The 26465-nt window shown below is 40.4% G+C and overlaps 2 long non-coding RNA genes across 2 annotated transcripts in view; one reads left to right on the top strand and one right to left on the bottom strand.

Moving 5' to 3' along the window:
* The window catches only part of LOC110361772 (uncharacterized), a 36871-nt gene extending 13179 nt beyond the window's left edge, over window positions 1-23692 (top strand). Inside the window, exons 2-3 of the long non-coding RNA XR_010470208.1 lie at window positions 18875-18939; window positions 20568-23692. This is a non-coding gene — a long non-coding RNA (uncharacterized LOC110361772). The remainder of the gene's footprint in view (window positions 1-18874; window positions 18940-20567) is intronic.
* The window catches only part of LOC110361776 (uncharacterized), an 80717-nt gene continuing 59756 nt past the window's right edge, over window positions 5505-26465 (bottom strand). Inside the window, exon 5 of the long non-coding RNA XR_010470207.1 lies at window positions 5505-5922. This is a non-coding gene — a long non-coding RNA (uncharacterized LOC110361776). The remainder of the gene's footprint in view (window positions 5923-26465) is intronic.

The following is a 26465-nucleotide window of genomic DNA, read 5'->3' as shown; positions in this document are numbered from 1 at the left end:
TGATGCCCATTATGTGTTTTGCCTACCTTGCAATTGCAACCTAAAGCAGGAATTGCCTTTTCAAAGAAGTTAAGGCAGTGATTCTCAGGGCATCCCAGTAACAGCACTTGTATTTCTCCGATCACCCACCCTAAAGTACCTGTAGCATCAAGTATTTTTCATACATTCACCCTCCCCACAGCTGAAGGGGAATGGTTATTTTAAAATTGCTGGAGAGAAGGAAGAAGAATGCTGTATTGGTGATTGCAGTATCACACTCATGCAACATTATAACCTAAGCAGATAGGTTAGTTAGTGGGATGGAGTGAAAGTGAGGAATTAAACTAGACCACAGAGGGACACAGCATCATGATACCTGCTTGGACTTTGTCTGATTCTCTTTTTGGCAATTTCTTCGACACTGGAAAGTACTAGAGAGTCTTTATTATTTGGCTACCTAAAACACAGGTGCCTCCAGTTTTTTGATGCTCTTCAGAATTGGTTGGAATATGCATGAGACAGAACAATTAAGCAAGCTGCTTCTCGTGAATTTAAATGGCTTGCTTGGAAATTGAGTTTGGTTTGGGGCTCGTGCCCATTTGCCTTCAGAGAAGAGGCACATGAAAGCAATGCAATATGATTCATGAAAGCTGCCTGGACTGAGGTGGGGCATATATTCCCAAAAAGTAAGACCTGGTGCCATGGGGACATGACCTCTGTTGCAAATTTGAAATCAGGAGACTGCAGGTGATCATCAGGTTGCAAGTCACGTAACTTCTTTAATATAAAAGGTGGTCTCTAAGGAAAGCAAAAAGCTTGTCAAGAACAGTAGCAAACATTGTACTATCTATAGCTTTAATTTTACTACTCCCAGCTTTGGGTCACTGCAGGGAGAGAACGCCACAGGCACTGGCCACAGGCACTGGAAGGGGACAGGAGAAAAGGATGTTTCTTATCAGGTCCAGATCTCTTCCCCTTCTTCTAGATGCCTCTTTTGTAGTTATTTCACACTGTTTACTTTGATGCTCTATGTACCGTGGCACTCAAGCATAACTCTGCAAAAGGCATTTGCCCTGGAGAATTGAAGGCAACGCCTCTGCAATACCCCAGGCTTCCTTAACCCCAGCAAAGGTAAGCAAACTGGAGTCACCAGCCAACTTTGGCCCAGCTGTACATGTGTTTTGGCTGCAAGGGTCAACAGCACAAGATTTAATTTGGCTGTTCTGTAAAGGAAAGTAGATGATGGTGCCAGTCTCTAAACTCGTAATTCATGTTTGTTACCTATTCTGCCAGCGAGGTTGTCAGTGAAGCATACAGAAGATTTTGTGGTATTTCTATTTCTTCATAAGAAAGAAATATGGTAAAATGTTTATGCTAGCTTAGTGACACAACTGTTATTGTCCTTTACAGGAACTGACATTTTTTTGGTGTAATTAGCTTTCAAGGATGTTCAGTGTTCACTTTGTATGTGTTTGATTTTATTGGCAGTGAGTCAACTTCATATCAGAAGGCTGGCCCCACTTGGTTGGATACCCCAGAGCGTAGGTCCCTCTTTGACTTTGTGTGAAGGTGAAAAGAAATCAAAGCAATAGTTTACAAGAGGTAAATATACTTATTGGAAGGGAAGAAGACAGAATTTAACTTTTTGAGCAAGCAGATTTGTTTGAGCGATACAGAGAATATCATACACTACTCAGCAGTGAGTTGTTTGATTATGTCTGGTCTAGAAAACCGAGAGGAGGAAAATGCCAGCACACTGCTGAATACATCATAAGTAACCACATGATCACCAAAGAAATGAAACAACCTTTCAGAACAAAAAGACTAAAAGGTTCCTGAGTCGGTGATGAGCCTTTGCTGTGGGAAACATATGAACTGGGAACAATCAATCAGTACGGTCCACTGGGAGGCTGCTATTGCATAAAAGCCTGCACTGAGCAAGTTTACACATAGGCAACTGTTCCCAAATGAATTGTATTTTGAAACAAATTTACTGTTTCTGACAGGATTCTCACTATTAACAGGGCTTGCTACTAAAAAAGAAATAAAATTAAAATCTCAAATGTCAAAATGTGTTTTCAAAATTCAAGTGTTGAACAATTTGTTTCAAAATTGCCTATTTCAAAATGATTTAAAAGTTACCCAGAAAATAAACAAAATATTTTCTTCTACTCACATCCTAAATGCAGGATTTTATTTTTATTTTTTTTTTTAAACATGGGATAAGGTACTGAAACTAGGCATTAAAATAAAGACTCCATTTATTTGCATAGCTTTAGCTGAAATTACCTTCTGAGTAGAGATCATATCCTACAAGAACTTGAATATCAGCTACTGGCAAAATCTGTTGCAAATATTATTGGGTGTGGTATTTACAATACAGTAACCAACATTATAAGGACATGTCCACAGCAAGATTTTTTTCCTCCTGAGGAAACATATACACACCTATTGGAAAATATGGGTATTGTTACTGCTTACAGCAAGAGAGATAGCTCCAATATAAACAAAACCATTTACTTATCAACAATATAAATAAGATGCTGACTAAACCTTCACCAGGTAGCTAAACCTATCTATGCAGGCTTCTGGGATGGAGCTGGAGGTCATAGCTCCTAGGCTGACAGCTGCATAGGGTGGTTGAAGAGGTCTTTACTGTCTCCCTGCAGAAGAGCAAGAGTCCAAAGAAGACTACTTATCCAAGTTTTCCCACAGAAAGAGAACCCTGATAATTTGCCATCACTGAAGTGCAGCAGGTGTGTCTAAGAATTTGCTGCTTTATTTGTCTTGGAATGCAGATACCCTAAAAGTACCCAAACCTTTATATGCCTCAGCCAGATAGTGGTGTCGTTCTTCTGGGAAAATGTCTGAGGCTCTCAAGATTTGCTGTAGGCCTGGATTAACTGTGTTATGTTGCTAAGGGCACTTGGAAAGGAGGAAAGCGTGGCTAGATAATACCTAAGAAAATGTAATCATGAGGGCCTACCTCACCATGTTCTTGTACAAAAGTGTTCAGATTTTTCAGAAACTCAAGATGCCTTTCAGTAGGCTGCTATGCCCCAAGATGATTCCAGAGGAGCATATTCCTTATTCTACTTCCTAGAGTGTAATCCATGTCCATAGAAGAAGTTGGAAGTTGAAAGTCTGACAAACAACAGACCAATGCACTATTAAGCTAAAAGAGACATATGGGAGATTGATTATTGTTTTCCTGTAATTCCATTACTTTTTCAGTAATCAAAACGTGAGATTCTCTTTTCACTCAAAATATGGATTCTCTTTTCATTTAAAATGTAAAGACTTCCTGATGTTTCTAAAACACAGGATTTTGACAGAAGCACTTAAAAATATTCATAATGTAAAAGTGTAAGAACTGTAAGCATATTTATTGGAGGTCAGCAATGCTGCCAGGTTTACACCCTACTTTTCTATTTCAGTTTCTTCTAGCAGAAATGACCAGTCCATTGCAAAAAGAGACTTGGAGTGACTCCAGATGTAATTGTAATATACTTTCTTCAAAGCCTGGGCTTACCTAGCTACATAAGCCAGGAATGTCTGGTGCTTAGCTATCTTACCAAATATGCAACATCTGAAATTTACAGAAACACTGGACAAAGTTAGAAAGACTAGGGTGATATGGTAGCCTTGCATAGGTCCTCCTTCCTGTAGAATAGGAATCAATATATTTCATTAAAATTTAGAATATCTAAGCAACCTTGTCTTGTACTAAACCACAGAAAAGTCCACCCAATGCCCTCAGGCCTAGGCGATGCCACTTTTCTATAACCAGAGTTCTTTGGGATGTGAGGTCTGTATTTGGTTTTTTGTGTTTGTGTAATTGTGAGTCAAGAGGACATAGCACATAAGTTGTTATTTTTCTTTAGCAATAGTGATTGTGGATTGAGGCTCTGCCCCCTCTTATGTATATAAGTGTGGATCAGGAGAGAAATTCTTTGCCTTGAGCTCTTCTGAACATGCAATCCAAGCAGAAATAGTCAAGAATAAGGTGAAGGAGCAGAAAATGAACAAACATGTAGATAGCTTACCTCAAAAAACTCAAGATACTGGTAAGTAGGCATCTTTTCTTTCTCCAGTAGATGATGCACAAGTCTGCACATTCTCCAGAATACTTCAGGCAGTATGCCACAGTCATTATTAGCAAGACGTGAGTTATAAAGACCTTCATGAAAAAATTGAGCTTGATGCCATTCTGCTAGTTAAGTACTGTTCCTAAATACCTCTGACTGTCTAGTATAGGATGAAGAAACTTAAAAAATCAGCCAAGGCAAGATAATGTCCCTTGGTAGTGGAAGTAACTTATGCAGACCTTGAGGTTTGGGATGAGAAAACAGCAAATAGTCCTCAAGCAGAGCAGTGCTGTGCAGAAAAAAAGCTGCCATGCACACCTTGGTGAGGTTATTAGCTGTCTGTAGCCTTGAACAGGTAAGAATGGGAGTCTCAGGTCTGGACATTCACCATTTCTCCAAGGATTATTTGCTTGCGACAAAACAAAGCTACTACACTAAGACTGGTGGTGTCAGAGAAGTATGAGCGGACAGCTTCAGTGCCATCCTCTTTGATACTAGAGGTAAGTGCTTGTGTGGTTTTCAGCATGTGAGCGGGGTTGTATCAGTGTCCAGGACTTTGTCTCTATTTCATTGACTTCTTAGTATGGCTCACAGCCCTGGGTCTGAGAACCACCCCTGTTGTCACATAGGAGAAGGTGAAGGATAGTACACAAAATCCTTACAACATTTACCAGGGCCTGACTGCAAGAGGAAAAGCTGTATCTGCAGGAGCTGGTGTATATGCCCTGGTGTGCTACAGGAATACTTTTTGCCAGTTCCTGTTAAGAGATTTTTTTTTTTTAATATTCTGGTGCTGAGATGGGATTGAGCCACTGAAAACTGATAGGCTGCCATGCTCCTTCTAAGTTAATTAATGCGATAATCCTATGATCTCTCTTAACTTTGAGCAGTTGTGGCCATGATGGCCATGCCATTTTCTTGATAACATTTAAGTAGCAAGTTTTTTAGATGATATTTTCTGGGTTTAGAAATCTCCAGAGTAAGTGGCCACCAGCAGATGGACCATGGGAGTTCAGTGGGGTGATCTGGTATTCATAGAAATATGTGGCACCAGGTGCAGAAGTGAAATGTTGTCATGGGGCTTTCACAGTGTGTAGGTAGCAGGAGGATTAGGCCACACACTTTGCTACATATGACAGCCCTGAGAGTATCCAAGGACAGAACTGGGTCAAAATGAAAGAAAAAAATGGCAAGATGAGAAAGAAATGGCAAAATGCAGCTGGTTAATGATTGATGCTGGCTAAAGAAAAGGCTTCTGCTCATTCCATGGGAGGATGTGGAAGGCATGTCTTGACTCACATGTGTGCCTCATGTTTGGAACAGGGCTTTGACTTGCATTTATGATATGGCTAGTGGGAGAGAAATCCTTGGCTCTAGGCCTTTGACTCAAACCAGCTCAGAGTATAAATGGACTTGTGCACCATTACTTGAAGGAAAAACCGTAGGCCATTTATGTGGTTACTTCAAGAGAGATTTTAATTCCATGGCATTACACAAGCAGCAGTTGCTTTATTCAAAACCTTTCAGATTGATAGTCTGGATTTTTTCTGACTGAATACACAGTACACAGTGTTTTTGCTGAAGGCAGCAGTGGGCAATCACGCTCACCTCTGTAGGTGCTGGGGTGGACCTCAGATTCTGAATGGCATCATCTTTAGCCATCATCAACTGCTTGCAGCCTTGCTGGGCTTGTGAGTCCCTCTGACAACTGCTTGATTGAGTGCATGGTGAAAAGAAATACTGCTCTGGTTATTTCCTGCTGCATCATCTCCTTGTTCTTCTCCAACTGTTTCTAGGTGCAGCCTTCTGTTGTTCAGTACATCAACCATCTTCTTTGGCAGTTTGCTTTTTACTCCTGCTTTGCATCAAACAAAGGTAAAAATAAGAAGAATCAGATAGTGGGCTGAATACACTCAGAAGACTGGATGCAGGAAACAAAATTGTGAGGAATATAGTGTGGAAAGAGAATCGAACACCATGTGAACTGTCACTTTGTAAATCAACTGCAGAAAGCTCAATGTGCAAGTTAAAATAATCAGTGACTCCATACCAAGTTATTTGACTAAAAATTACTTCTAGGATATAGGAGTGGAATATTTTGTGAATATTCAGACCCGGCTGGATACATTTCAGCTAGATTTAGAGATCAACCATTTGTCTCAAACTGTAGATGCTCAAATTCTTTTTTTCTTACTTTTCAAAGAAGGTTTAAAATAACATCTAGAGTGAATTTTAATGGCTTAATTCAACTCATTATATATAGATGAGCTTGAAGCCAACCTTGGAGTCAAACATCTGTGAGCTTTGGGGAACTCCAGGTTCACGCTTTGCAGTTGAAACCTATCTTGCTTTTAAACACATTTTTGTGACAAATGCCAAAACTTCCTGTGGGTGATTTCTCTTCCCTTCTCCACCCAAGTCAAACCAGAATATCACTGCAGCTTCATTATGGAGCTTTTCTTTTCTTGACTTCTTTTTTTTTTTTTTTCCCTGTGTAGTAGCTTATGGCCTTTTATTAAAAGCTTGTAGTCTGAACTCTCCCTGAACGTAAACCGAGATAATTCTCTTCTCATGTATCTCAGCTGCTTGAACTGCAAAAAGTAATTGCTGCCTCTTAAGAATTGTTTGTCTTTCCTTTTTCCTTCCCCTTGCTTCAGCCTACTGCACTGAATTTTGACTTGATATGAATTGCAGCTGGGTATCCAATCTAAATACTTAGCAATTTAGTTTCTGGCCTGGTAACTTAATTTTATAGCACATTGTGTAATGGAACCTTATGGAACACGCTGATATAGGTTAATATGGGGGCCAGGTGTGCATGCCTGTTAATCATCTTAAATATCTGTTCAGTGTTTCTTGATGTTGTTAATATGTTTGTCCTTCATTTAATATGCAGCAGGGGGGAGAACTGAGAGGAAAAATGAGAATTAATAAAGGAAGGCTGAAACCAGTATATAACCCTGGATGTCTCTCACACACACAAAAAGAGCCAATAAAAAAAGGAAGATGTCAAAATCGAAGAACCTCTCCCAGTTGGTTGGGTCTGCAGGTTAAATTCAAATCCTATAAATATATTCTTCTGTGTATGTATACGCTTACCTGTGTATGACACATATACCAGCCTTTATAAGCCTACGTGATCCCAGGAAAACCTTACAGGATGTTTGTGTGTATGGGGAATAGATACTTACAGCACTACGCTGCACATTCAGTACCTCAGTCAATGAGAATAATTCAGTGTTTTTATGAAAGCACTCCCAGTTTACCACTGTGGAGTGGGATCCAGGAGCATAAACTGTTGGGAAGGTAGCAGTACCTGTAACACCAGTGGCAAAAGGATTTTTACTACATGTATCATGGTCCGTTGAAGCAGTTCTACACTAACACATTCTATATTAGCTGTAGAGCCTAGCTAAGAATGTATGGTATCTGATAATGCTGCTGTAACTTGCTCTCTCATAATCATCTCTGTAACATAAAAGACAGAGCAGGCGTTTGCAAGCATTAGCTGATGAAAACATCAGATTCATAATTTGTAGTGAAAGTTGTAGCTACAGAGGAGGCCAAATACCAGCTACAACCACAGATCTGTTGTCTTTTATTATTTTGGTATTTTCTAGGTTACCACACTTTGACCTTTGTATGGGTTTTTGTCCTATCTCTACCTGTGTTACAACTTAGTGTGGCCTCCATCGATCGTTCTTGTACTCAAGTGCCTTGCACTTTGCAATATTCCTATCTTCACAGGCACCTTGTGATGTTAAGAGATGCTTATATTCCCATCTCCCCAGGATAAGGGGTTATGGCACATTGACTAAGATCACAGAGATGATCTTATTGCTGCCATTCATTGTCACTGTTAGCTTCTCTGTTGTTTATTTACATCTGTATTTGATCTGAAATCTTCTTGGTTGTTGCCTTTAATCTTGTATTTCTGTTGTTAACTCTTTTCCTCCTTTTCCCATTTCCAGGGTTTATTACCCTGTTTTAACTTGGCTTCAGCTGAACTACTCTTTGGAGCATGCACTAACACTCTGAGAGAGAAATTGCCTGTTAAAGGGCTTCAGCAACACCTGTGCTTGTGTTCTGGGTGGCATAAACTGAGATATTCTTCTAAACTCAAGCACAATAGGTGTGATTGTTAAATCCAGGACCTCAGGGGGTTTCTAAAAGCATAATTTTATTAATTTAATTAAACTGTGATTATCTTTCTCCTTTTACTTATTCTCCTCCCTTCACCCTTATACCAGGCTTAATTAAGATGATGCAAAATTTTTGGTGGGCACTGTCTTGGCTTAAATGAGGCATCTATTGATTTAGCTCTTTGTTAGGAACAACAGTAGCTGTCAGCAGATTACCTTACTCACCATTTATTGAGATAATCTTGATCACAGACATTAATTATTCCATTATTCCATTCCATTTTCAAGAATTTGCAAGAAATGCACATATTTCATAATCTCCTTTTAAAATCTTGCTATTTATTTCCATCTTTATTTATTGCTTCTAATAGCAAATATATTTTATTGTCCTCATTGCAAAGGAAATCACCCACTCTGTTTACTTTGGCTTATCTTCTGTAGGATCAGTCATTCTGGCAGGATGACATACAATGGCAGTGAAAGTATGAGACATTTTTTCCAAGCCACTTCTTTGCTATTTTGGATCTAGTTCCAAGCTTCGTAATGCCACAAAGAAAATATTATTAATATATTGTGATTCTTGGCACTTTCTGCACATACTGTTGGTGCTGAAAAAGTGACTTTCCACATGGCATGTGATGTTTCAGGGCCAGATTCCCATTCCTCTTTATACATGTCAGATCAATGTAAATATGATGAAGCCAAATAATGACATAGTTTTCCATAGTTTCTCAGGATTAGGTGCTATATGACTGCGATGAGAAACCAACTCACAATGTCTGTCTCATCTAACAAATTTTCCAGTAGCACCGACATAAGAGAACAGGCAGAGAAGTGGCAGTGCTGAGCTCACTGGCAGATCCCTGGCACTGCTGTGTTTGTGAAGCCTTTGCTTCCTTATCCAGCTCCTGCTACATCTTTAATTTGTTTAGCATACAGCAAGCCTCATTATCCTTAATAGGAGTTGTTGAGAAACGAGTATTTTTTAAAATCTGCCTGTACATGCTTAATGAACACGCTCAAGGGAAATCAAACATTTGGGATTTCTATTGAAATTCCTCATTGAACCCCAAAGACTTTTTAAGCAGGAAGAAGAGTTACTTCATGCAGAAAATATGTTTTCCATGTGCCTTGCTCTTTCTCCCCTGAACCTTAGTTGCTATGTGAGCATATTTTCACTTTTTTTAACGTATTTTAACTGTGTTTTACTGTCCATGAGACAGCAGTAGAGTAAGAAACTATGGTTTTCAATACCAAATCTGTATGTGGTGTACCACTGGTGCAACTCATTTGAGTTACTACCATTTGGGAATCCAAGATAGGTGCTGGAAGTGCCCATTTAACACCACAGTAAACAATATAACTTCTGATTAATGTTCCAGCAACCAACATAGTTGTACACACTTCTTTTTCTTTCTTTTTTTTTTTTTTTTTTTTTTATCTAGCATAGATGGCCTTTTTTTTTTTCTGGTCAGGACAAAATGCATCTCAAGTAATAGATCGTCTACACTGTGCCACCTTCTACAGAGCTCATATTTATAATTCATTAGGACTCATCATGATTCTGCATTAATTATCAGGAGTAGGGGAAAGGAGAGTATCTTTTTCACTTTGTGTTATCCTCAGTGAGTTTCCAGTATGATGCCTAGGGAAGCAGCGCAGAAGTAGCAAGTCAGCTTCTCCCTGTAGTGACAACTGCTGTCCTCAGGAGGTGATCCAAATAATTTTTCTCTAGTGAAACTTTTGATCATTAGTGGCCACTCATTCTGAAGGAATCAAAACAGTTAAAGTGATGTTGGATGCTATTGTACAACAGTAAAAGTGAGGAACACTCCCTCTTCCCTCCCTTCCTTAACCAGATTTGAGCCTTACCTGGCTGCTCTCTGCACTGCGGTTGCTGCAATTACTTTGTTTTGACGTGGCCAAAATGATCAGAAGCCTTCAGCTGGGAGAATGCCTGTCTCCTGGCTTCATGTGTGAATCACTCTCTCTGCATACCTGCCACCAGCATCTTTCTTCAGAGCTCACCTGTTGTAATGGTGATCTCAGAGGAGGCATGAGTCACTTCCAGTGTTAGTGAGTCACCAAGCTCAATCTGAAGGCTTAGATAACAGCATCATGGAGGAATTATGGCAGGTAATAGAAAATGCCATAATTCCATTGATTTAAAATCCATCTGTAGGCTATTGTAACAGGGCACAATTATCAGGGTTCTCTAGAAGTCGCTCTAAGATTCTGTAGAACTTCAATCTCTCTGAAGCCCTGGCTTTGTTTGAGGTTGTTTGACACCTTCTGGAGAAGTCTTTCACAATAAAGAATCATACAAGGATGTTTAAGTTAGAATCCTTCCAAGTTAACTTTCAGCTGACTTCTTCCTTCCTGCTGTCTGGTTTACATGATCTTGGGCTGAAGTCACTGCGAGTCTTTGATTTTGATTTAAGCAGAGGTGGGATTTTTAGCTTCAGACTCTTGCATCTATTTCTGAAGAAAATCTTGAACCGTTTGACATATAACCTCTGAATATGGCCTATTGTGTTAGCTGTTCAAAGGACTTCTTATTTGCAAAGCCCAGCATATGGCCTCCCCGTTTGTTTTTTAATTCAAGCTGGCCTTGAAAAATGATAAAAACAGACTGAAATAACAAACCTGCTTCTCTTGTTTTACTTGTAGAGCTGAGAACCAGCTAAGCAAATGTCAGCCAGATTTCATTCAAAAAGAAAAATAGCCTTCTATCTTCTGTGCCAAACTTCACTTTGAATAGTAATGAACACCTGAAATTGCTGATAGCTAAACTTTTTGACTGTAAAAAAAAAGAAAAAACAGAAGTGGGGGGGCACTGTGTGGAGTAATATCAGGAACAACTATTGTAATTCAGTGATGCTAGACACAATAGGGAGCAACCCTGCATTGTTAACAATGAGTGACAAAATTAGATCTCCAAGTCTAGAAAATTAGTTGTATCATTTGTCCTCTCCTGAGAGCAGAGGAGAGTGTGGGATAGATGTGACAGCTGTCGTGTGTCCTGGTTGCCTGGTGGACCCTTTTACTTCAGACACGCAAAGTGTGCTAGCACATTGTGTTTGTGTTTTAGCAGATGAGTGGAAATGATGCACCAGGGTAATGGTGCCAAAAGTATGGTTAAAAAAAAAAACAAAACACAAGACACACAACCTTCCTAGATAATACTTTTTAAACTGCTCTCATAACAGACATTTAAAATATATAAGAATACAGGTGTGCTTTTATTCTTTGCTGTTCTTGCCTGAGAAGGTAATCTTTCTCAGGGACAAATGAGGGAAATATTTAATTATACCTCTGAGAAAGGCAGAAGAGACAAACAATGAGCTTTCTACTCTGTGTGTGTGAATACTTTAAGGGGGTAAAAATGTAATCTCAATTTCCCCAGTTATTCATTGAGTGTCTACAGCTTGGTTAACTGAACTCCAAGAGCCTATCAGATATCAGGGGATACTGTTTGGGTTTTTTCCAATCAACTTTCCCAATGGCTCAAAATTGTTACTGTTTATTAACAGAAGAAAGTCAAGGCAGGTAAAGAAAATCAATCTGTGATCTAACAGAAGTGGAGGGGAACCCAAACCTGTGACTGCTAGTTCTTGATTTACTATTAACTATTCATCAGAAGTATTCTAACAGTCTTTCTGCCTCATTCAGAATGGCTTTTTTGATATATGGGCTGTCCAGAGAAGGTTCAAAAATAGCTATAAAAATAAAGACCACTTTCTTCCAGCTAATTGCATAGTCTAGGTTATAACTGTTTCTGGGAATATTTTAGTGAGGTAAATGCATATTTTTCAACTGCCACATCTAGTTGTATTGCTAGTCATGTCTCAGGAAGAGATAAAAGCTATCTTTTGAAAATATTTTTATGGAAAGCCTATGGGTTAGACAACAGTCACTGCTCAGATTAAATTGCAATTGTGTGTGCCCATATGCCTTTGGGCACCCATGCCGATGTTGAATTCAGCCTAATGGGATGATTTTGACATAGTGAGGACTTGAGGACTGGCATGTTTTCAGAGCCATTCTGCTTTAACTGCCGCATTCCTATCAGTATCAATGGGTGTTGAGCAATTAAAACCAACACTTCTTGATTTGAAATTCAGTTCCTAGGTGTCATGGTAGGTTTACTATACGCCATACCAAAAGGTTATATCCAGGGCATGATGTCCATCTGTAATCATCCAGAAATACAGATGGGATTTCTTCACAGCTGCAATAACATTACTGTAAAATGTAATGTGTGGGACCACTCATATCAGCTCCATAGATCATAGATAGTCCCAGATCAGATTCTAATCCTGTCCCTTTAGGTATGAGTGTGTTCAGACTTCCAGAAATCTTCCCCTGGGGAAGTCTTGGGGAGAGGAAGAGTGAAAAATAGGCCTCAAGTCACTTGGTCCTTTCCTCTTTAATCCTATCACCCTTATTACTAAGCCTGTCTCAGGAGAGTTGTTGGGTACTGTGTCCCTGTACTCTTCTTTCTTTGTGAATCAGCTTTGCTCCATCTTCTGAAAGCTCTGTGACTTGCCTGTCTAGTTTTGGCAATTCCCTACCATCCCATGTGTCATTACTGTAAAAACAAGTTCAGGAGAAACTCGCTTAATAGGCTTTTGTTTCTGTTTGATGTTTAATTTGTTTTTTTTTTTTTTTTTTTCCTGTATAGAACAATCTTAAATCTGATTGTAAATAACTTTTGCTCCCTATTGGTTTTTAGACAAATAGTGGTTTAATGTATTATGGAAAAAAGTCACAGGGAAGAAAAATTGCAATTTTCCATTGTGTTTGAAAATATTTTGCAAAGTTTGTAGAGAAGTGACATAGGATAACAGAAGCTGAGTACCAAGGCCGGTGAAAATGTCTGAACTTGTTTAAACTTCCAGTGCTGGAAGGTCAGGCTCTAAAACAAACACGTGCTTCTCTGTTAGGTCACTCCACAGGATTCCATGCACCGATTTTCTTTAAAATGCCTCTGACCGATGTGACGTCTGTTAAATCTGCTTCCTAAGGGTCAAGCTGACATCCATCTCCCAAGTGTTGTGTAACAGGATTTCCTGAATTCTGGACTGGGCAAAATATTTCTGGATTGTGAGAAAACACATTTTTGCATCTTAAAATTAAGGTGGAATTCTAGACTGGATGCACAGATAAAGCTTTTCCATAAGTTAGTGGGCTTTACATGTATGTTACTTAGAGCAAAGCGTAATCTTTGTTTGGAAGTGTCTAAAACCAAAGTAGAGAGCTAGGAAACACAGAATTAAAACCCCAAAGAGCAAAAAGGGGAATGACATGGCAATTCTCTTCCTTCACAATCCTAAGTCAATACCATTTTGCACAGATTCATTCACTTTGGCTGTCTGTATTTGACAGTTTTGAGGTTTTCTGCCTAGCTGCTCCCCTACAACCATCCATTCATCTGTCTCCCTCCGCTTTCCCTTCAGTGCAGTTTGGTTTCTCCGAGCTGACCAACAAAGCCATTTGGGACCTCTTGTCAAGTCCTGGCACAAATGACCTTTGCAGTGAGCCCTTTGCCTGGCAGGAGTGAACTCGTCATGGGATTCCCAACGCCATCCAGTTTCAAGAATAACTTGCAGTGTGAATCCAAACTTGGATGTGGCCTTGTCTTCTTTCTCATGAATGACATCTGATTAATTTTACATACATGTTAGAAAGTACCAATCTTTCATTGTCTAGAATCTGATGTACTTAACAGGTTGGAGAATTAAGACAATGCCAGCTACATCTGCTTCTCATAGCCATGTAAAAGATATGTAACTCTCCAATATAAGCATAGGCATGTCTATGTGGAAAATATGTTCTAAATCTCTGCTGAGGAAGTAGCAGTGCCCAGATGTTAAAGGAAAGATCCTTTTACCTTAAGCAGTTCTAATCAAAACCGTTCAAAGCACCCAAAAGAAACATTATTCAACTCATATAACTTATACCTTAGCATTGGCAAGCATCCACAAACCTGTCCTGAAGCCCCACTGTGAATAGCTTTAGAATCTGAGAAGCAGTATGTGTTGAAGTGGTGTTTGGATCTACAATGACAGCACATGTTCAATGTTGTAAGAGCAGAGCTTGAAAGGATGAGCAATGTAATACTTGGTTTTCCTTGCACCAGACATGTGGGAAGATATTTTGTTTAAATTTACCAGTGACAGGGAGGAAATGTTGCTGAGATTCTTGGAAGCTTCTGCCTGGGACTTGAAAGTGTGACGTTCTTTGGTAGACAAAAAGCAGAAACATCAGCAAGCTCTAAAGGAATTAAATCATCTTGGCTGGGATGAGCTAAGGTTTACAGTGCAGATTCATCTCTGTTCGATGTACTCCAGGGGAACCGAGCTGAGCACATTCCTTGGCAAGCGCAGTGTAACATCTCAGTGCACAGACCAACAGGCACATAGGGCCAGTCTTGCACTTTTCACCTGTCTGCCCAAGGTTAAAGTGCATGTCATTCCAGAGCTTGCCTGTCTCAGGCAGCATAATCATTCTGGGATGGATTCCAACAGTTTCTCCTCCTTCCTGTGTTAAACCATTACTTAGCTTCACTGTCCCTTCCTTTTACTCCCAGCAGTGGGGCCCACTTCCATGAACTGTTGTGTGACTAAGTTTAAAAGATCCTTTCTGCAGGCAGGAAGACATTTGTGATTATCTCTGACTTGGGGATATTGCTTCAGCTTTTTAGGAGGTCTTGAGAAATCAGGCTGGAATTTCCAAATGTTTGCTGGAGTGATGGTCGATGGGGTTACTGAGGACAAAGATTGCTGCACCAGGGAGCAGATGAGGACCTAAAGGTTAAATACCCACTGGCTGTACAAGACCAATATTGAAGTCCCAACAGCTGTATAGTATGCCATCTTTCATAAGACTATTGTACAAAACAAACCGCTTTCACAGCAGGGCATCTCAGACTGCATTCTTTACTGGCAGTTGTTTCTGAGCGGCCTCTTGGCTCCCTCTCCCCTGCGGAGGACAGGCTGAGGATGCTTTACACCCTCACCTGAATGTGAGAGGTGCTTCTGTTGCCAGGGTCTCTGAACAATACATTATGCCTCTGAAGGTGACATGAAACACTAATGCTTTTGACACAGAGACTAAAATGGTCACACTGGACTATTTGCCATACAACTTTTACAGCCCTTCTACAAGCAACCTGCTGGTATGCATTAAACTGTTAGTTTTATTAGAGGTCCTCCTTTTCAAGGGTTTAGGATTTTTCCCTGAAAGGACTGTTTCGATGATATTGTTCCTCCTGCTTTAACTCTGTCCAAGAATTAAGACATGTGGAAAGTTACAGCAAATATATTCTGATTTTCCTCCAAACTATCTGAGTGTGAAATGTCTGCCACAGGGAATGAGCAGCATGTGGTGTCTGGTCAGGGCACTGGACTGAATGCTTCAGACAGGAGAAAGATTATTCCAAAGCAACATTTAATCTTCACAATCCCTAGACTTCTGGGAAACTTAAATTTAAAATCCCTCTGTTGCAACCAGCTCCTGTGCCACTTCAGAGCAGGGTCATCCCAGTTCTTGCATATCTAAAGTTCTTGTGATTTGACACAGTTTGCAATATAAACCAGAACAAAATACAGTTTGTGTCTTGGTGCCTTTTACAATTTGAAGATGGTAGCTTTGAATTTAATTGCTTCTGTGAATATTAAAAAGCTTGGTATTATCAATTTGTTAATGGAAGATTGGATGCTGAAGCATTTAAAAAAGAGCTGATTGTTCAGTAGGCTGCTGAGACCAACTACTTTAAGGTCTTACTCACAAAGAAAATATTAATCAGCTTTCCAAGGCTACAGACTCATCACAGCTAGCTACTGCCTGATTACCTCCTTACCAAATTTGGAGCAAACCTCGAGGTGCCACAGGAGGATTGTCTCTGAGGAACTTGGATGGCTCCTGCATGGCATGCTGGAGCAGACAGCGCACCTTCAGCATGTCATCTGCTCTCTGGCTGTCTGAGAGACCCACTGCCATCTGCCCCCAGTCAGGGAAATGCACAGGGGAAACTAAGTCCTGCACACGGCCAAGTCGGGCAGTTCCAAAACACCACACTCCTCATCCCTGAAAAGCGTTTCCTTTTAAAATCAGTCAGCAGAAGTCATTGGGAGGGAGAGAGTGCATGAGCAAGCAAGCAAGCACACTCATCAGAGATGGTACATAGAGATTAACTACTTGAAAAGAAAACAGTAGTGAGTAATGTCTTGATTTGTAGAGATGCAGAGCCTTACCACACACAAGACTTAGATTAACCTCCACAGTGACAATAATGACTATGTTCCTGTTATGTATTATAGATATTACTTTGGATTATTAATTTGTATAATGACTCCTTTGTTGGTTGTCAAAGGCTGAATTAATTGCCCTGTAGCATCACAATGGCATCAGTATCTCAATACCGAGTTAATACTATTTTTAGAAATAACTAGTTGGATCAGATTAGCTTGTGGCTGTTGTCCAACCGTACCTTGGGGTTTTAGATACTGTTCCTCATCTCTCTAGTCTTTGTCTGTCTAGCACTAACACAGTCCCCAGTAGACTGCAAGTTCCTAGGATATTTCAGTCTGGGGTTGAATTTTCTGTTTAGCAAGGCCGTTTAGGTACTGTCAGACTCTGAAGGTAGTGTGGGTTCATCAGTGCTCCCTCAGCCTCACATTGAAACAGCTTTTTCAGATACAAGGGTCCTTCCAGACTAAAACCAGGTACAGCCCAAATATTTATTGTTTAAGTCTATTTTATTGTATAAGTCTATGTTGCTCTAATTACAGTTGAACAATATATTTTACCATCTGCTGGTAGTCCTCTTGCAAATTCTAGAAAAGCTCACTTCATTCAGAATCTTGCCATCCAAAGTTTAGTCTAAAAGAAATTTATTTGGAAACAAATGTTTCCAGATGCTTTCCTGAAATGAAGCACCAGCTTTGTTTAAAAACAAATAAATAGCTGAAATGACTGAATGAATTCTGGCTTGTGGCTAGTTCATGCCATGATGTTTCCTTCCTCTTCCAAACACCAGCAGAAGTAAACCAAGTGCACATCCAAGTGTTTATGTTGGCACTTCAGGCTTGGAAAAGCCTGTGAGCAAGGTAGCTGGGGATGACTGGAGTGAGCTAGTAGAGAAAGGCTTGGCAAAACATGCACATCATCAGCTCGGCAAATCCCAAAGGGATGCCCAACTTCCGCCCCCACTGATTGGAGGGAAGGTATCAGGCTGTAAAATATCCTGTTCTGCCTTTAGTTTGTGCTAATGATTATAAGATAGTCACCTACATTATTTAAAAAAAGGAAAAAGCTTCTCCTTTTTAATGTGCATTCTGAGCACTTCTGGCTCCCTGTGAACTGACAAGACCAGATAACCACAATTGCCTATGGTCAAGAAAATGCCTTCTTCCAAAAGTGTGTGTTCTTCCTCGTAGTGGCTACCTCAGCTTCCCTGGAAGGAACAGATCTGAAGCTTAGTAGCCAGACATGTTTCTGAAGAAGTTGCTAGACCTAATGGCAGTTTTAAGAGTACTTCCCACAGTGGGCCTTGCTTTATGCATTAGTGAAATTGCACATACAATTTGCAATGATGCAATAAAATTCATTAAAAGCTCTTCTTAATTTTTCACGTGGCTGGATACTGTCTCACATCGGGCAGATAACTTGGCCTGACTGAAGATTGATAAAGCCTTTCTTCTTTCCCACGTTCCTTCTCGCACCTCTGCCCCCTGCATGCAGAGTACTTGGATCTGCTTTCCCCTTCTGTGGAATAAAAGGGCGAAGTTTTAGCCTATAAATTTTGCTGAATGTAAAACGAAAGTCATCCATGTGTGAAGAGCAGCCATATGATATGTAAATCACAAAATCACAGACCATGCAGGGCAGCCTGAATTTGTTGTGACTTTGGTGCTGGGAGGAGATTTCAGTAGCTGGGAGGAGAAGAGCAGATAATAATCGCTCCCAAAAGGAATCTGTGTTACCTGTTTTGTCCAGGGGACAGAGACGGTAGCCAAAATGCAGTAGAGAAGCAGGGGGCAGGCAGGAGTGGATTAAAGATTGTAGGCACAACCTGGCCAAGTCAAGGTTTTAATAGTCTGTGTTACTGAGGTTCATGGAAGTGGAAGTTCTACAGCTAATGTGGCAATACCGTGACTGCCTCATTTTCCTATTCTTTTTACATAGGCTGTAGCTTAGTATTGTAGCATTATAAAGTGTTTGTGTTTTTATGTGGGTAAGGGCTGGCTCAAGAAACATTTCACATGTGAATGGCTGATTGCACACTTCAGCAGGGGACAGTGTGGCAACCCAAGAAAGACATGTTCCCATATCTGGGTACAAATCTCTTGTGTAGGAACATTAATCTCTCTTTAGCTATCAAGGAAATTTGCATAAGCAAATGTCCATTGCAGAACTGGTTAACAAATATTTACAAATTGCAGAATGTACATTTAAGGCACACTTTAATAAGAGGCTTAGTCAAATTCTTGACATTTGTAAGTTGGGTCCTGACAAACTGTGTGAGTTGCCAGTGTCTCTAGCCTCACTTGTCATGAGATAACAAGGAAATTCACTGAATTTGGTTGAGTTAGTACTCTGAAAACAAGCACCAGTAAGTATTCATGCTCTTCACTTCTCCTTCTCTCTTTCTTCTTCCAGAAGTTTTGTAGCACTGTTTATGTTTGTAGGAAGATAAGCAAGCCTCAGCATTGCCTGTATACTGGGTAAGTGTTAGTGTCTTGGCTACTGTTTGGAAGTATTTTATTGCTGGCATCTAAGTCCCCATAAATACCCTAATTTTCTGAGGCCTCTTTGCCCCAAGGCTCCAGCCAATGCTTGAAAGCAAATGTGCATCACTTTGTACCTCTGAGAAGCAGGTTATTTATTCAGGTACCCATTTCTGCAGTGATATGTATCAGATGAGCTGATTTGTTTAACATGTTTTAGACATCCAAGGTAGCTGGTAACCTAGCTGTCTGGCCACCATTAAATTTGCCCTTGGAAAGGCAGTAAAGGCTGTTATGGCAGCCTGTAGAAAAGCAAGACTACTCAGCACGCAGCCAGGCTCCACATTTTGATATCTATCTTGGAGAAGATGGGAACAGAGGCATTGTTCAGACTGCTCCAGTATTCACAGCCAGGCACTGCCTGTGTTGCTTTTACAGGACCTGCAGAAGACAGATGTGGAGAGGCAAAGGCCCTGCATGTAAAATATGTTTCCACAGATCTAGTTATTCAAGTTGACAAGGCAATGCCTTCCTCCAAAAAAGGGTGTTCATCTTTGTAGTGGACCTGTCAGCTGCCCTGAAAGGAAGAAACTTGGGGCTCAGTAGTCAGACATCTTTCTTAAGAAGATGCTAGAGCTAGTGGCAGTTTTAAGAGCACTTCCAGAATGAGTCCTGCTGTATGAATTGAATTGCACACACAGTTGCAACAGTGGAATAAAATCCATTATCCGTTTTTCTTCATCTCCACACAACAACTGTTTCTAGAGACAGGGCCTTCTGTGTCTAAGTGTGTTGGTTGTATGTGTAGTAATACTTGCATATGAAGTAGGTTGGGATCAAATGGAAGGCAGATAGTGAGACCTCTCTGAAAAAAACAGCCTATCTGTGACTGGATTGGAACTGTCTGAAAGCTCCCTGTAACTGTACTGAGCAAAGGAAATGTCTCAAAGACATTTTTCATTCAGCTTCTGATAAGATAAGAAGCTATGTTCAAAAGGGTAATGTTTTCTCCTGAGTCAGCTTTTACAGAGCGAAATATTTACTACTTTTTTTTTCTTTTTTTTTTATTTCTTGGAGCAGCTCAGATGGAAGGAATGAGATTTTGGCACATCTGTGGAAAAGGGTGGAGTTTCACAAAGAGGATGCTAAAATGGAAAAATTGACTCCCTTGAATTGAAATTATTAAATTATCATTTGGATATGATATAACTTGATAAATTCCTTCTGTTTTCATAACCCTGGGAATAGTGAAATTTCTCACTGTGAAGGAGAAAATTGTAAGACAGTTCCCTCAAAAGCCCAGAAAGGTCTTTACAGTAAATGTAAGCAAATCACAGTTTTGGGTTTTTAATTCTGGCTTTTGTTTGAGGGGAGGAAAAAAAGTCACTCGAGGTTTCTCAGCTTTCAACTCTGGAAGAAGGAATTCTTTCGTGGGTCTAAGTTTTCTAAAACATCAGCTCAAGTAGCACTAATTAGTTCTGTCTGGTTTTATACTGACAATTAATAATAGCCACCCTCTTCTGATCACTGCTGCCTTTGTCACTGAATATGTGTGGATGTGTAAAAAAGAAATTACAATCCCCATCTTTGCCCTACCCACCCGGGAGATGTGTCTTTCTTTCCAGTGACAGACGATGGGAGCCACGCATGGTGAAAATGGCTATGAGGCATGTCCACAGCAGGAACCAAGCAGGAGAAGTCCAGTCTATAGAGAAGATGACACTTTTACCTCCTATGGGTTTGAGGTCAGCTGGGCAGAAGGCAGCTGGACCAAGCTGGCAGTGCATACTTTTGCACTTCAGCTTCAGGGACTGCTCTAGCAGTGCTGGTTTCATCAACAGCATCTTGTGCTGGCTGCCTCCATCGTTAGTTCTTCCCACTGGGGTTTCTGAGACAGCTGCTTATGCCAAGATCAAAACAATATAAAAGACTTCAGACCTAATGACAGAATGAATACTGTGTACTTCTTTATGGGCCAATAGTCTAAAGAACAATCCTTCATTACTTGATGCATAATTATTTTTCATTCTTTAAAAATACAGCAAAATTCCAGTCTTCAGACCAGGAGAATTTTGCAATTAAGAAGCTTTGAAGTGGAGTAGAAATAAGGAGCCAGGGAGCACAAGCACTTCAGTACAAGCTACCAAATAAAGAACATATAGCAAATGATAAACTTGTCTAACACTTCACGTAGCACTTGAATGCTCTAAGCATTCTCCTAAAATGTTTTCAATGGGCCAATTGAACTGTTATAGCTGGAGGTATAAGGGGTGAGAAGTTTTAGTTTTGGCCAATAGTATCTGATCAGTCCAGAAGAAAATACAATTTCTCCTTGTTCTTTGATTAATAATTTGGGTTTACCTATGTGGATTTTCTTCTACACTGCAGAAGCAGCAACAGCAGTTCTTACTCTCAGTATGTATAATAAGTACTGCTAACAATTTCTGTTGCCACTTCTGGCTTCTTTTGTTTTGGTATCTGTCTCTTTAAATCAGACACATGTTGAAAATCCCAAGCAGTAGTTGCTAACGCAGCCTATTACGCAAAATGCAAAACAAAGCTGTAAACAATACGACGGAACAAATTACTGCAAGCAGCCTTCGGTATGAGCCAACCTGCAGTCACATGTGCATGCAAATGAGATACTGTTGTGGGGTTCAGTCAATGGTCCCATGTACAGTACATATCTTTACATCGTATTTATACACAATCTGTAAATGACATGAAAAATAGAAGCTAACTTTCACTTGTGTTATTTTGTCAGGGAGGATATAGCTGGTGCAGTAAAGAAAAATGACCGCCAGCCTCTCTGACTGTGGAAACTGGAAAAGTATACGTGATTTTTTGCTTATCAAGTGAGGCCTCTGAAATGGTAGAAGCCAAGGAAGAGATGGCAGAGACAGTATTTCCCCTGGGGGCTCAAGGAGTACAGCTGCTATTACAGCTTGGCCTTCTGACCTCAGATCTTTGTCCCTTAGCAGTAAATTTTGTGACCAATGAGTTAAAGTTATCCCATGGTGTCTCCTTGCCTTCTGAAACAGCCAGTTCAACAAACCTCTCGCCTCTGGAGGGATGGAAGACTTACATGTTTCAGAATCAAACCTCTGAAAACCCAGAAATAACTCTAGCCCATGACCAGTATTTTGTAGTCTACCATCACCCTTTCCCTGGCGCCAGCAGTAGCCAGTGATAACTTCCTGGCTGCATTCACTGGAATAGCTTGTAGCCATGATATTAGTCAGAAGAGAGCTGTGCTTATAAGCCCAGTGTAGATATGACAAAAAAAGATGTAGCTGGGCCATGTGTCTGTGCTGGGTGGGAGATCCCTGGTGTCTCACCTGAACAAATAGCCCTGGGTGCCTGTGAAGGGGGTCTGGCATGGCTTCTTGCTGTGCTGCAGGGCAATGCTGGTTGTGGCAGCTGTCAGCTAACTTCTTGCCGTGGGGAAGTCATTGCAGCAAAATGGGAAATGGGTGTACATGGTGAAGACTACTATAGTTAGAAATTGCATTGCTTCCTTTACCTGCTTCTCCTTTTCTATCTTCTACCCTTTGACATCAAATGGAGGTTATAGTTGTGTTTTGAAGCGTTCCATGTGTGTCACCTGTAACTCACTAGCCAAGAGCAATGACAGTCCTGGGCTATATCCTGAAGCCTTGCCATTTTATTCCAGAGCAGTTATAGAAAACAAAACTATGGGAGAGGTGTCTCTCTTTCTCCATCCACTATCATTTCCAGTTACCCTCCCCCTGACCCAGCCCATTCATCTAATCTATTCACAAGCGACATGCTGACAATGTCTTCTTGGTGGCTCGATGTGTTGCACTTCAAGCACAAGTGATGGCACACGTTTTTTTAGGTAGCCCAAAATGAACAGTTTTCTAGGCCTAGGCATCAGGCCTCTGCTGTGCTCTGACCTGCTGAACCCTTGTGGCCACCCGCGGCCCTCAGTGGCCTTATTACTCAGGATATGAATATTCCGGAAATACCTCATCTCTTGTAATCTGTACATCTGACTTGATCATCTATCCCGTTCTGTCCTCTTCTTCACTCACCTACTCTTCCAAATCCTTTCTTGACTTCCATGTACTTTGAACTCCTGCCCCTTCCAGTAAACATCTATGTATCTACACTCTTTGTTTTTAAATGGATTGAGCAACTTCTGGATTTTTTTGTCAGCCTTAGATGATATTTTTCCAGATAAAGTGAGGCAGATGGCAGCACTGTGGGGGTTTTTTGTTTGTTTGTTTGTTCCACTTCCTGCCAAGAGTGAGATCTGGAGTGACACAGGCTGTGGGTGTAGGTCAGGTGCAAGAGGTTCTGCATGTCCCCTTGAGGTACCAACTTACATGCAAAACTGGCAGGATAAATGTTAGCAGTGCAGTTTGTGTATGTGTTAGGTAATTCACCTGTTTTGTATTGAGTGGGTGCCTGTTTAGGGAGCTATGTTCTGTGCTCTTTGTTATAAACTCTTGAGTTAATGACACTTACCAACTTTCTTTCACCAAAAGGAGAGCATGTGACAAGCTTGGGAAGGGGTGTCAAGCCATTAGGACTGTCTGAACAAGTTCAGAGCTGGAGTTTGATCTCAGAAAGGTCTGTGTAAACCTAGCAACCTTAAAGAAAGCTCTTCTCTTTTTGGGGGAGACGGAAGCTGTATGTATATGTGGCTCAAAGACCACAAAAACAAATCACTTGACATACACGTCTCATCCCTGTCAACCTAGACAATAAAGAAGGTTTCAAGACAGTCTGGATAACTGTCATTTTCAGAGAAGCACCCCTGGGTATGACAAAGCTAGGACTTTATTTGAATTGCAATAAAATTGCATCACATAAGCAAAAAAAAAAAGGTCTTTTTTATTTTCTAGTAAGTCTGATAAACATTCATAAATTCCTTATCCCTCCTCCCCGAATGTTACATGGTAGTTGGGTAGGCTTCACACTGGTCTGTGTGGAAGGGAAGAAATGGAAATAACAGCACTGGAAAGATGATTAACTGAACACTTTTCCAGAAACCTCACTCATTTTTTTAGAGAAGTGTGGGAGACGCTAATTTTAGAAGTGCTAAGAGTTATGGGAAGGCAGCAGAAAACCATGAATAAAAAATAAACCAACAGAAAAGTATTTAAAAAATAACTGACATAATGCATTAATGAATAACGTGCAAAATATGTTTAGTTTAAGCTTAGTTCTTGTTAAGAAAGTGATTATTTTGGTGATTTGGCAGCTGATGAATTAGGAGAACTCACTTGACTAACATCCTGAGTTAAGTGGCTGGTAGGTGAGAGAGATGAGACAGGCCTGCCCTCAACTACGGAATGACTCTGCATAGAAATAGTATTTGAAATGTATGAAGTTTTATTTGGCTGCTGTGCACAGCCATGCCTTGTTGACTATATAAACTCGGTTGAGATGTGTGTCTACAGCTGGATAGAATTTCAGAGGTTGTGCTCCCTATTAGCATGAGATCATTAGCTCAATTTTTGGTACATTGCTAAAAACAAATGGTCTAGTACTGAGGTGTCAAACTGATTTTCACCGGGGGCCACATCAGCCTCGCGATTACCTTCAAAGGGCTGAATGCAGTTTTAGGAATGTACATTTATACTGTATATCTAGTAGATGTCACGTTAGGTACCTAAGAACAGGAAATGGGGCTCAGCAACACCTAGAACAGGTTACTTAAAGATGAAAGACGTCCAGGTTTTGTCTCCATGACATTTGTCAAAATGCCCTTACACAAAGCCTAAAGAATGGGTCCTCTTCTGAGGTATTGCCCATTTTAAAATACCATATTGTAATTTGACAGAGCTGCTTTCTGTCCTACCTGCATTTTTCCTGCTGACAGTCAGCAGCTCTCTTGCAAACCACTGACTACCAAACTCTAACCAGCTCCATGTGGCAAATCTGCAAAACTAGCGATGGTGCACAAGTTCTTCTGAGGCCACCACTCAGTCTGCAGCACCTCGTGACAGGTGGTTGGACAGAAGGACCTGGCTCTTGGACAGCAGAGGCCTGGCAGCAAGAATAAAGAGTGCTGCTTACAAACTTTGTTGTCTCAAAATTACAGTATCCCAGAGCATTGTTTTAAGAGTCACTTTTCAACACTTTGTCACTTCTGGCTTTGTCACTTCTGGTCTCCATTACCAAGCCTGGTATTTTGGATTTATTTCTTTTTAAGGAATATAGAGAGAATGCACCTGCAGTGCCAAGCACTAAGAAGGCTCAAAATATGACTGGGGAGAGCCCAGCACGTGTGCATCCATGCATAACTCCCAAATGTAAAAACGATGTACTGGATGGTGTGCATAAAATACCAGACCACCCTCCAGGGCTGTCAGTGTGGTTCCAAGCCTGTCAATGTCTTCAGAAACCAGAGCCATCACAAATGCCCCATTAGTCAAGGGTTAGCTGGTCCCACAGCTGTCACTGTGAGTGCCCTGTCCTGGGTTCCCTCTACAAAGCATTTACTTGCCAACATGAGTGTTTCATGGAGAAGGGGACAGTGGTGTGGCAGAAGCATCTGCTTAGTTTCAAAGGACCGAGTGAGGGCCAGAAAGTAATTACAAGCATGTTATGGGGAAGACCTAGCACAGGGCCATTTTGCAAACCCCTTAAGAGAGAGTGGACCAAGCTGCGCTGGTAACTACACTGAAATAAACTGTGAAGAGCTTGACCTTTAGTGATGACAGTCTGAGGTTACACTGTCTGAAAAAGGTAAATGTAACTTCAATTTCTACAATACTCTGTGATTGCATTGAAGATATCCTTTTCTGTATGTGTACATAAAGCTATACAAAACCTTCACAACAAAAATCAAATGCACAATCTTACATTATGTATCTGTGGAAATTAAAGCCTGGATATTCAAAACCGGATGTCAAAAATCAGGATCATAAAACAGAAGCTAGATTTTAAAAAATGCTGAGCCACTCACTGAAGTCAGTGGGCATGTTTAGTATTTCTGCTTCCTCAAGCACACACCTCTGATTTCTATACTAAAAGACATTTTCTTCAGTTTTGACCTAAATCTCAATGTTTTCAGAGGGAATGTGCTTGTTCAGTGACACTTACAATTCTAATCCTATAGCTCATACCCCTCTTGAAGCTATGGGAAACCTGGAATAATAATGCAAACCACCAAATACTGAAGTTTGACTTTTCTCCCAGGTGTCGTTCTCACAAAAGAAGTTAAAAAAAAACAAAAAAAAAATAGCTACTGAGTAATTGTTTTGCTAAAGATTTACTTCTCGTTTCCTTGTTTCTTTGGGAAGGACCTTCCTTTCAAAAGCCTAAACATTTTGCTTTTTTATGAAAACATGTATGTAAGTTTCAAAGACATTTAATTTTAAGAGCTCTAAAATAGTATTATTTGAGTTTTGCTGAGTTCTTCATATTCTCTTATCCACGTGTGCCCATTTGCCTGATCTCTATAAAAGACAAGAGAAGTGCACTTTTATGCTGCACACAAGTGTTCGGGTGCATAAGTGTTTCTACTATCCCACATAAAATACACAATC

This window comes from Columba livia, chromosome 2 (genome assembly GCF_036013475.1).
Source record: "Columba livia isolate bColLiv1 breed racing homer chromosome 2, bColLiv1.pat.W.v2, whole genome shotgun sequence".
NCBI classification, from domain to species: Eukaryota; Metazoa; Chordata; class Aves; order Columbiformes; family Columbidae; genus Columba; species Columba livia.
The sequence above is the reverse complement of the archived record's forward strand: the minus strand, read 5'-3'. Positions and strand labels throughout refer to the sequence as shown.